The sequence below is a fragment of the Gossypium arboreum genome, chromosome 7 (assembly GCF_025698485.1).
Source record: "Gossypium arboreum isolate Shixiya-1 chromosome 7, ASM2569848v2, whole genome shotgun sequence".
Classification (NCBI taxonomy): Eukaryota; Viridiplantae; Streptophyta; class Magnoliopsida; order Malvales; family Malvaceae; genus Gossypium; species Gossypium arboreum.
This window is the reverse complement of record NC_069076.1, coordinates 17,572,488-17,582,904: the sequence shown is the minus strand read 5'-3', so window position 1 is coordinate 17,582,904 and position 10,417 is coordinate 17,572,488. Positions and strand designations below refer to the sequence as shown.

General features: G+C 41.1%; 1 non-coding gene across 1 annotated transcript; it reads left to right on the top strand.

Moving 5' to 3' along the window:
* Positions 1 to 9,442: 9,442 nt before the first annotated feature.
* Positions 9,443 to 9,549, top strand: LOC128296171 (small nucleolar RNA R71). Its single transcript, XR_008286719.1, has one exon. It is a non-coding gene; the product is annotated as a small nucleolar RNA R71 (small nucleolar RNA).
* Positions 9,550 to 10,417: the final 868 nt, after the last annotated feature.

The following is a 10,417-nucleotide window of genomic DNA, read 5'->3' as shown; positions in this document are numbered from 1 at the left end:
TTTCCTATCGTACTTTCAAAGTTCACTACTAAGTCCTTTCTTGTGGAATTCACCTTTATAACACTAAATCAATCATCATAAAATGTCATACATGAGCAACACATATTATAGGCATCAAAATAAATTTTTAATTATTTTTATGCCTCGGTTTTGTGGTCCCGAAACCACATTCCGACTAGGGTCAATTTTGGGTGTCACAACTCTCCCCACTTAAGAAATTTTCGTCCCGAAAATCTTACCGTAAATAGGTTTGGATATCGCTCTTTCATAGAGTTCTCGGTCTCCCAAGTAGCTTCTTCTATCCCGTGCTTGAGCCATAACACTTTCACTAGCGGAACCCGCTTGTTTCGCAACTCTTTCACTTCTCGTGATAGGATACGAATCGGTTCTTCCTCATAACTCATATTAGCTTGAATTTCAATTTCGATGGACTAATCACGTGCGATGGATCGGATCTATAGCGTCGAAGCATCGAAACATGATAGACATCGTGAACCTTTTGAGTTCGGGGGCAAAATCAAACGATATGCCACCGACCGACTCGCCGGGTATCTCATATGGCCCAATGAACCTCGGGCTCACTTGCCCTTACTACCGAATCGAGTATCTTTTTCCAAGGCGATACCTTGAGAAACACTTTATCACCCACGATACTCGATATCCTTACGCTTCAGATCCGCGTGCACGACTTCCGACGATCGGAGGCTATCTTCAGACTTTCACGGATTACTTTCACTTTCATTCAGCATCTCTAATCAAATCCACCCGAAAATCTTGCTTTCACCAAGCTCGGTCCAAAACAATGGTGTACGGCATTTACGACAAGTACAAAGCCTCGTAGGGTGCCATCTTAATACTCGATTGAAAGTTGTTGTTGTAAGCGAATTCAATCAACGGCAAATACCGTTCCCATGAACCACTAAACTCGAGGACGCAACATCTCAACATATCCTCAAGTATCCGAATTATCCGCTCGAATTGACCATCGGTTTGGGGGTGAAAGGCGGTGCTAAAATGCAACTTGGTACCCAAAGCTTCTTGCAACTTTTTCCAAAATCGCGAGGTAAATCTCGGATCTCTATCCGACACGATGGAAATAGGCACCCCATGTAATCTCACAATCGAGAAACGTACAATTCGCTAATTTGTCCATTGAAAAATCAGACGCACGGGGACAAAGTGGGCCGACTTAGTCAATCTATCTACCACGACCCAAACCGCATCCTTCTTACTTGCGACAATGGCGGTCCGGATACAAAGTCCATTGTGACTCGATCCCATTTCCACTCGGGTATCGTGATTGGTGAAGTAATCTGAAGGCACCGATGTTCCGCTTTCACTTGTTGACATATTAAACATCTCAAACAAAGTCGGAGATGTCTCGCTTCATACCATGCCACCAAAACCGGCGTTTCAAATCATTGTACGTCTTCGTACTCCCGGTGGATTGCCATTCGGCTACAATGGGCTTCATTCAGAATTATCGAAATGAGTTCAATTCTTTGGAACACAGACGACTTCGAACCTCAAACAATCGTCATCATCGATTTGAAATTCGAGTCCTTGTTCGAACACACTCAGCCGCTTTTGCGCCCAACTCGTCGTCGACTTTACGAGCTTCTCGAATTTGATGTATCAATAGTGGTTTGGCTTTCAATTCAGCTACTAACACACTATCGGATCGAAGCAGACAAGTGCACGCTCATCGCCGTAAAGCGAATAATGATTTACGACTCAAGGCATCCGCAACCACATTCGCCTTTCCGGGTGATAGTCAATGACCAGCTCGTAATCCTTTAACAGCTCGAGCCAACGTCTTTGTCGCAGATTTAAGTCTCTTTGGGTCATCAAATATTTGAGACTTTTGTGATCCGAGTACACATGGCACCTTTCACCAAATAAGTAATGTCGCCAAATCTTTAAGGCGAACACGATGGCGGCCAATTCGAGATCATGAGTCGGATAATTTTTCTCACGTGGCTTTAATTGCCTCGACGTATAGGCCACAACTCGACCTTCTTGCATCAATACACAACCTAACCCAAGTAGGGAGGCGTCGCTATAGATGACAAACTCTTTGCCGGACTCGGGTTGCACTAGAATTGGGGCTTCAGTCAAATAAGTTTTCATTGATCGAAACTTTTTGGCATTTCTCGTCCATTCGAACTTAACATCCTTTTGGAGTAAGCCGTCATCGGCGTGGCTATCGTTGAGAAACCTTTACAAATCGTCGGTAATAATCGGCAAGCCCCAAAAGCTCGAACCTCAAGAATATTTCTCGGAGGCTTCCAATTAAGTATGGCTGAAATTTTATTCTGGTCGACTCGAATACCCGTCTACGATACCACATGACCCAAGAAGCTAACCTCTCTTAACCGTAACTCACACTTGTTGAACTTAGCATATAATTGCTTATCCCGTAAAATTTGCAAAGCACTAACCGCAGGTGTTCAAAGATGTTCGGTCTCATTTCTTGAATAGACCAAGATGTCATCAATGAACACGACTACGAATCGATCCAAATATGGTCTCAAGATCCGATTCATTAAATCCATAAATACCGTAGGGCATTAGTGAGCCCAAACGGCATCACTAGGAACTCATAGTGACCATATCTCGCTCAAGGCGCCTTGGGTACGCCCTAATCTCGGATTCGCAATTGATAATAGCCCGATCTCAAATCTATTTTCGAGAACACCGAGGCTCCCTTCAGTTGATCGAACAAGTCATCGATACGTGGTAACGGATATTTGTTCTTTATCGTCGCTTTATTAAGTCGACGATAGTCGATGCACACCGCATGGTTCCATCCTTCTTTTCACAAACAACACCGGCGCACCCCAAGGCGAACAACTCGGCGAGCAAAACCTCTATCCACCAATTCTTGCAATCGAGCTTTCAACTCCTTTAATTTCGTTGGTGCCATACGATACGGAGCTATCGAAATTGGAGTGGTACCAGTACCAATTCGATGCCAAATTCTATTTCCGAACGGTGGTAAACCGGCAATTCTTCAGGAAAACATCCGGTATTCACAAACCACGCGCAGATTCGGGTTTCTTTTCGATTCCTTGTCATCGAAAGCACGACGCAAGGTACGCTTCTCACCCTTTTCTTACATATTTTCGGGCCAACATTGCGATATTACCGGCAACCCTTTAAGTCCGTAGACTCAACCCGAATTATCTCATTATTCGCGACCTCAAATCGATAGTCTTGCTTTTGCAATTTACAACCGCATCGTGCATGGTCAACCAATCCAAACCAAGAATAACGTCGAATTCATCGAACGGCAAAAGCATCAAGTCCGCCAGAAAACAAGAACCTCGGAACACAAGGGACTTTTCTTGCACACTTTGTTGACAAGCACGTAATGACCCAAGGGTTTGACACCAATTACAAACTCAAGAGACTCAATAGGCAAAGTCTTACTAGATGCTAAGGTTTCACATATATAAGAATGAGTAGAACCGGGGTCAATCAAAGCAATCACATTAGTATTGAAAAGAGTGAAAGTACCAGGTAATGACATCCGAGAGGCAACATCCTCGCGCAAGGCGCAGATGGCATAAGTCCTAGCAGGGCACGAGCCTCGGATCGATGGTAGCATCTCTAGATCCTCTCGACCGCCAATCGACATTGCCCATATTTCTAGGTGGCCTACCTCGAGCAAATGGTAGCACCGGGTTTCCACTCGACTTACATTCTGCTCAAGCATCCTCGGGCAATCCTTCATAAAGTGGTCGGCCGATCCACACTTATAGCAGAGCGATCACGAAACCAACAGCTCCCGAATGCCATTTGCCACAATGTAGACACTCGCCCTCTCTCGGCGATCATTTCCACCATGGCGATCAAGTGACTCGTGTGGTCACAGGGGGTGGATCGCGTCCTCGTCTAGAAAAGCCCAAACGCCTCTAGACCGGCTCACATCATCTCGAAATCTCTTCGATGCTGTTGAAGAGACTTTCCGAGGACCTCTTTCGAATTCTCCGGTTCCCACATCAACTTTTGTTTCTCCTTTCTAAGCTCTTGACTTTACAAGCTCGCTCAACAAGTACTACGAACTCTCGTATTTCGAGAATGCCAACGAACATCCTTATATCATCATTCAGCCCATCCTCGAAGCGTTTACATAATGGCTTGGACGAAATGCATTCTCATGCGTCTGGCTAAGCCTCACAAATTTTCGTTCGTAGTCGATAATCGACATAGAACCTTGCTTAAGATCAAGGAATTCCTTCGCTTTTGGTCGATGAATCTCGACTAATATACTTTTTTGAACTCGGTTTGAAAGAATTCCTAAGTCACTTGCTCTCTAGGCACCACGAAGTCGAGTACTCCACCAATAGTAGGCGGACTCGGGTAGCAAGGAGATGGTACACTTTAAGCACTCATCGGGTGTACAGGATAGCTCATCGAGCACCGGATAGTGTTATCCAACCAAAATTCAGCTCGCTTCGGCATCATCATCATCCGTAGACTTAAATTCAGTGGCCCCATGTTTTGAATCCTATCGATTGGGGCTTACTTGACCTTATTTGGTCATCACCGGAGGTATTGTAGGTGCGGGGTTGCATTTGTCGGGAATGGAGGTTGTGGAACAATGCCGTGTTAGTTCGAATGTATTGATTAAACCATTCGTTCATCACACTATAAAAGGCTTGCCTAGCCTCATCATTCGGATTGCTGGCCATAGGTTGAGAGTCCATGGCGTTGTCCCTTGCGCGGAGCAGCGCCACACTCTCCACATCATCAGCTATTGCTCGGCTGGGATCGGGATCCATTGCTATAAACAAACACAAAGTCAAATTGTCGTAAATCACCACACTATCGATTCATCATTTAATGGCATGTATAGCTAGACCCCAAACACATCACGGTAGTCCTAGAATCGACTAAACCGTGGCTCTGATACCAATAAAATTGTAACACCCGAACCCGAGACCATCATCGCCGTGTCGGACACGAGGGTTAACAAGCCAAGTTCACATATTTTGCCCCCAATTTGACATTTCCAGTCAGGCTGGAAAACTGTGTCACCGTCGCCTTAAAAATCATATCTCGAGTTTCAAAACTCGGAAACTGGTTTCGTAAATTTTCCCTGAATTTAGACTCATATATCCATCCATGGATTTATTTCTAGAATTTTGGTCGGGCCAATTGGTACAGTTTATTAGTTAAAGTCACCCATGTTACAGGGATCGACTGCTCTGACCTTCGCGCGTTATAACTTGAATATCTATCTGTACAGGGCTTTAATACTGGTGCCGTTTGTTTCTAATGAAACTAGACTCAAAATGGAATCTGTACATATAAGGCATGACTCCTAATTCTTTCTGCATAATTTATAGTAAATTTTTAAAGTTGCGACAGGGGACCCAGAAACCGTTCTGGCCCTGTCTCACAATAGCTTTAATATCTCTTAACATGTAACTCCTATGACCATTTAGTTTCTTCCATATGAAAATAGACTCATCAAGGTTAATTTACATAGCTTATTCACTATTTAATACCATTCCTACAAATTTTGGTGTTTTTTCACATTCACGTCACTGCAGCTGGCAGCATCTGTTTTTAAGGTAGGTCTTACCTATTTTGTAGTCTCCATGAACCAACTAGTCTTGCCATACATAGGTTCATATATGATCATTTTAACCATACCAATGGCTGATCATGTGACCAACATTCCCATCTCCAATCCATAATCACATCATGACACCATATATATATATACAAACCGCAAATAGTCTAAGTTCAGTACTTCACTTTTACGAGCCATTTTCGCATGGCCGTACACATATACATCACAGCATATTTAAACCAACAAGGGTAGTCCTATACATGCCATTTCAAAGTTCAACCAAAATTTATACCAAAATAGAGGCGTTGATAGTGTGGATGACTTGACTTTAATGATCCCGAATCCGATTGCTATCGAGCGTAATCTATAAAACAGAGAGCCAAAGCAACGGGTAAGCATTTTTATGCTTAGTAAGTCTCAAGGAATAAAATCAGGTTTAATTTAAGCAATACATTCACATAACCAAATGCATCATTTCATTAATACACATTCTCATAATCATTCTTACTTCACACTTCATCATTATATACTTTCACAAAGTATCAACCATTCCAATAGCTGAAATTGTTAGTCGATTGAGCGAATGTTGCTCAAATATGTCGACTTTCCAATGCACATATAAACGTACCTTATTCTTTGGGCTTTTCGAGCGTACTAATTGAATTTATTACAGCAACCAACACTCACCTCCAGCCCAAGCTTCTTCGGAATACAACCAGATATAACCACGTGCACGAATGCCTTCGGGTCTTAGCCCGGATAGAATGACTCGCACGAATGCCTTGGTCTTAGCCGGATGTAGCCACTAGCACAATTGCCTTCGGTCTTAACCGGATATAATTTCCAGCATAATTGTCTTCGGGCTTAGCCCGGTATCATTCAATTTCTCATGCACACATACATCAATAATCATTGGACATACATATTTCATTTTCGTTACTAAGGCTCAAACACAATTATAATCACTAGCATAATCGCCGGGACTTAGCCGGGTATCATTCGAATACTCATACACACATAAATCAATAATCAATACATCCATATTTCATTCCACATAATTCAATTAAGGTCACTTCTTGAGGACTTACCTCAAATGTTGTCGAACGGCTTTTACGGCTATTCAATCACTTTTTCCTTCCCCTTGTCCAATTGTGGCCCTCTAAGCTCTTGAGCTAATTCAAACAAATTCAATTTATTAAAACCTCATTGTGCTAGCTTATGGCCGAATATGACAAGGAGTTTAAATGGTCAAATGGCCACCCTTTAGCTTGAATACACAATGGTCATGCACATTTTATACTACATCAAGCAATTCAATACAATTCATTCGGGCATCAAGGAAAAGCTAAGGCCTTCAATAGGCTACCTAAGGCCGAATATACATGTCCATGTTGAGGCCAATTATGCACTTAATACCACACAAAAACAGCATGCATTTTACTAGTTAATGCTTTGCATGTTGTAGCTCAAAACTTATAATATAGCATCAAGCACTCATATGTGTGCTAGGTCGAATGTGCTTGCAATTTCACAAGCATTCTTCAACATCTTCTTCTTTAAACAAACATATTCATCACTTACTTCATAGCCAAAACATCATGTGCAAACATATATATACATATATGAGCATGGCGAATTTCAAGGTGTCCATAGCCATCTAAAACACAAATTTTAACTAACATGCAAGAAGCATGAACCATGCTCATGAATGCATCATGGCGAATACATCATAATCATGCCCTTTTATCTTCAATCATGGTTAAACAAAAGAAAACTCAAAGTCTTACTCAAGATGGCTACAAAGAAATTTCAAGAGTAGACAATCCATCATTGCATGCATCATCATCAAGCTTCACACTTAACATGCAATGGCTTTATCACAATACCAACCTTGACCAAATACCACTTCCATGGCATAACAAGGATTTGAACCATGGCTAACATGAACATCAAGTTGGCAACTAAAACATGCATGAATCTCATGACACAACCTCATACATACCTCAATCTTGATGCAAGTTTAGCCAAATATCCTTCTAGATCTCTTCTAAACAAAGGAAATGAAGCAAAATCTCTTCTTCCTCTTAGTATTTTTTGCCAAAAGGAGAGAACAAGGATGAACAAATTTTTTGTTTTCTTCTTGGTTGCACGGCAATGGGGAATGCTACTCTCTCACACACATTTTTTTCATTCTTTTCTTACCCATGCTTATTTGTTTATTATTTCTCCCTAATGCCCAACAAAACATGTTTCATGACATGTTTAGCCCATATCTCTTTGTCATGGCCGGCCATCACTTGTAAAAAGGGGAATTTGACATGCAAGTCCATTATTTTGCATGCATGCTTTAATTAGTCATCACACATTTCCCTATCGTACTTTCAAAGTTCACTACTAAGTCCTTTCTTGTGGAATTCACCTTTATAACACTAAATCAATCATCATAAAATGTCATACATGAGCACACACATATTATAGGCATCAAAATAAATTTTTAATTATTTTTATGCCTCGGTTTTGTGGTCCCGAAACCACATTCCGACTAGGGTCAATTTTGGGCTGTCACATCTTCAATGATACCCCTAGGAAATCTGACAGTTTTATCTACTAATTGAATGCTCATCCTAGTTTGTTTAGGTTTCCCTAAACCTAGTTGCTTAAACAATTTGTAAGGCATAACATTGATACTAGCCCCTAGATCAGCCAACGCATTATTAACATCTAAACTACCAATTAAACAATGAATCGTAACACTCCCTGGATCTTTTAGTTTGTTGGGTAGCTTATTCTGAAGAATGGCTGAGCAAACCGAGTTCAGCTCCACATGCGGCCTTTCATATAACTTTCATTTATTTTCTAGAAGCTCCTTTAAAAATTTGACTGCGTTTGGCATCTGCGAAAGTGCTTCAATAAACGGTAGGTTAATATGTAGTTTCTTTAAAAGTTTAAAAAATTTTCCAAATTGTTCGTCTGAGCGGTCTTTCTTTGTCGCATTGGGGTATGGCACACGAGGTTTATATTCTGTACTTACCGATTTTTGTTCATTTTGGCCTACCTCATTCTTACCTTCGCTTACCACCGGTTCTGGCCTTCGTTTTGCCACTAACCCTTCCTCATCTTGAATGGCAATTGCGTTGAGTTGCTCCCTTGGGTTAGATTCAGTGTTGCTTGGTAGGCTACCTTGTGGTCATTTGGAAATCAACTTGGCGAGCTGTACAATCTGAGTTTCGAGCCCCTGGATTGATGCTTGTTGATTTTTGAATGCTGTCTCGGTAAAGAGTCTCTAACACCGAGATGAATTTGGTTAGCATCTCCTCAAGGTTCAGCTTTTTCTCCTGTTGGTATGGTGGTTGCTGAAATCCTAGAAGGGGTGGTGGTTTCTGATTTCCTTGGCCTCCCCATGAAAAATTTGGGTGATTCCTCCAACCTGCATTGTAAGTATTGATATAAGGATTGTTTTGAGATTGAGGATTATTACCCATGTAATTTAACTGCTCGTTCTCCATGTTGAGGCCATAAGGTGGGTATTCTAAATTGCTCGATCCACCTCCATTTTCTTCGTACTGCATTACTGAGTGAACCTGTGAAGAACTAAGAAAATCATCAATTTTCTTATTCAAGAGTTCTACCTGATTAGAGAGCATGGTGACCGAATCGACGTTATAAACACTGACAATTTTTGTTGGCTTTGTCCTCATGACTTGCCACTGATAGTTATTCAGTGACATCTCCTCTATAAATTCATAGGCATCTTCAGGTGTTTTATTATTGATGGTTCCGTTAGCAGCTGCGCCAACTATTTGTCGAGTCGAAGGATTTAGGCCATTATAAAAAGTTTCAACCTGTAGCCAGAGTGGTAACCCATGGTGAGGGCATCTTCGGAAAAGGTCCTTATATCTCCCCCACGCATCGTAGAGTGTTTCTAAATCCATCTGCACAAAATAAGAGATATCATTACGTAATTTAGCCGTTTTAGCCAGCGAAAAGTATTTTAATAAGAACTTTTCGGTCATTTGTTCCCAAATAGTGATTGACCCCCGCGGTAACGAATTCAACCACTGTTTAGCTTTGTTTCTCAATGAAAAAAGGAATAACCGAAGGCGAATGGTGTAATTAGAAATGCCATTAATTTTAAATGTATCACATAGTTCTAAAAAGTTTGCTAAGTGAGCGTTGGGATCTTCGTCCTGCAAACCATTAAACTGAACAAATTGCTGTATCATTTGAATTATGTTAGGTTTCAGTTCAAAAGTATTTGCAGCTACAGTAGGTCTAACTATGCTCGATTCAGTTCCTGTTAAAGAAGATTTAGCATAATCATACATAGTGCACCGAGTAGGATTCTGATTTACTGGATTAACAGTAATCGCAAGAGGTATTAGGTTTTCCTGATTTTCAGCCATCTCCTTGGTTGTGGTTTGAATATCGTCCTCTTGCTCATTCTCTGTGTATCTTAGGCTTCGCCTTATTTCACTTTGGTTTCTACGAACTGTACGATAGATCTCACTGTAAAAAAGTAATGGTCCTGATGGGTTTCTTCTAGCCATAAACTATAAGAACCAGCCAGAAAAAGGGAAAAAGAAGAAATAGTAATCAAAATTAGAATAAAATTTAAATTGCAGTAAAAGTAATTGGCTAAAGTAATAAAAATCGAGTGTTCCTAATATCTTAGTTCCCCGGTAACGGCGTAAAAAACTTGATACGTGATATTCGTGACAGGTTTTAAATATTTATAATGAATCATTCTTGAAACTAACTATTATCACGGTGAAGGCAAGTGTACCTATCGAACAGTAGTATAGCTTTAGCAAGACCGGATTATCGAACCCAAAG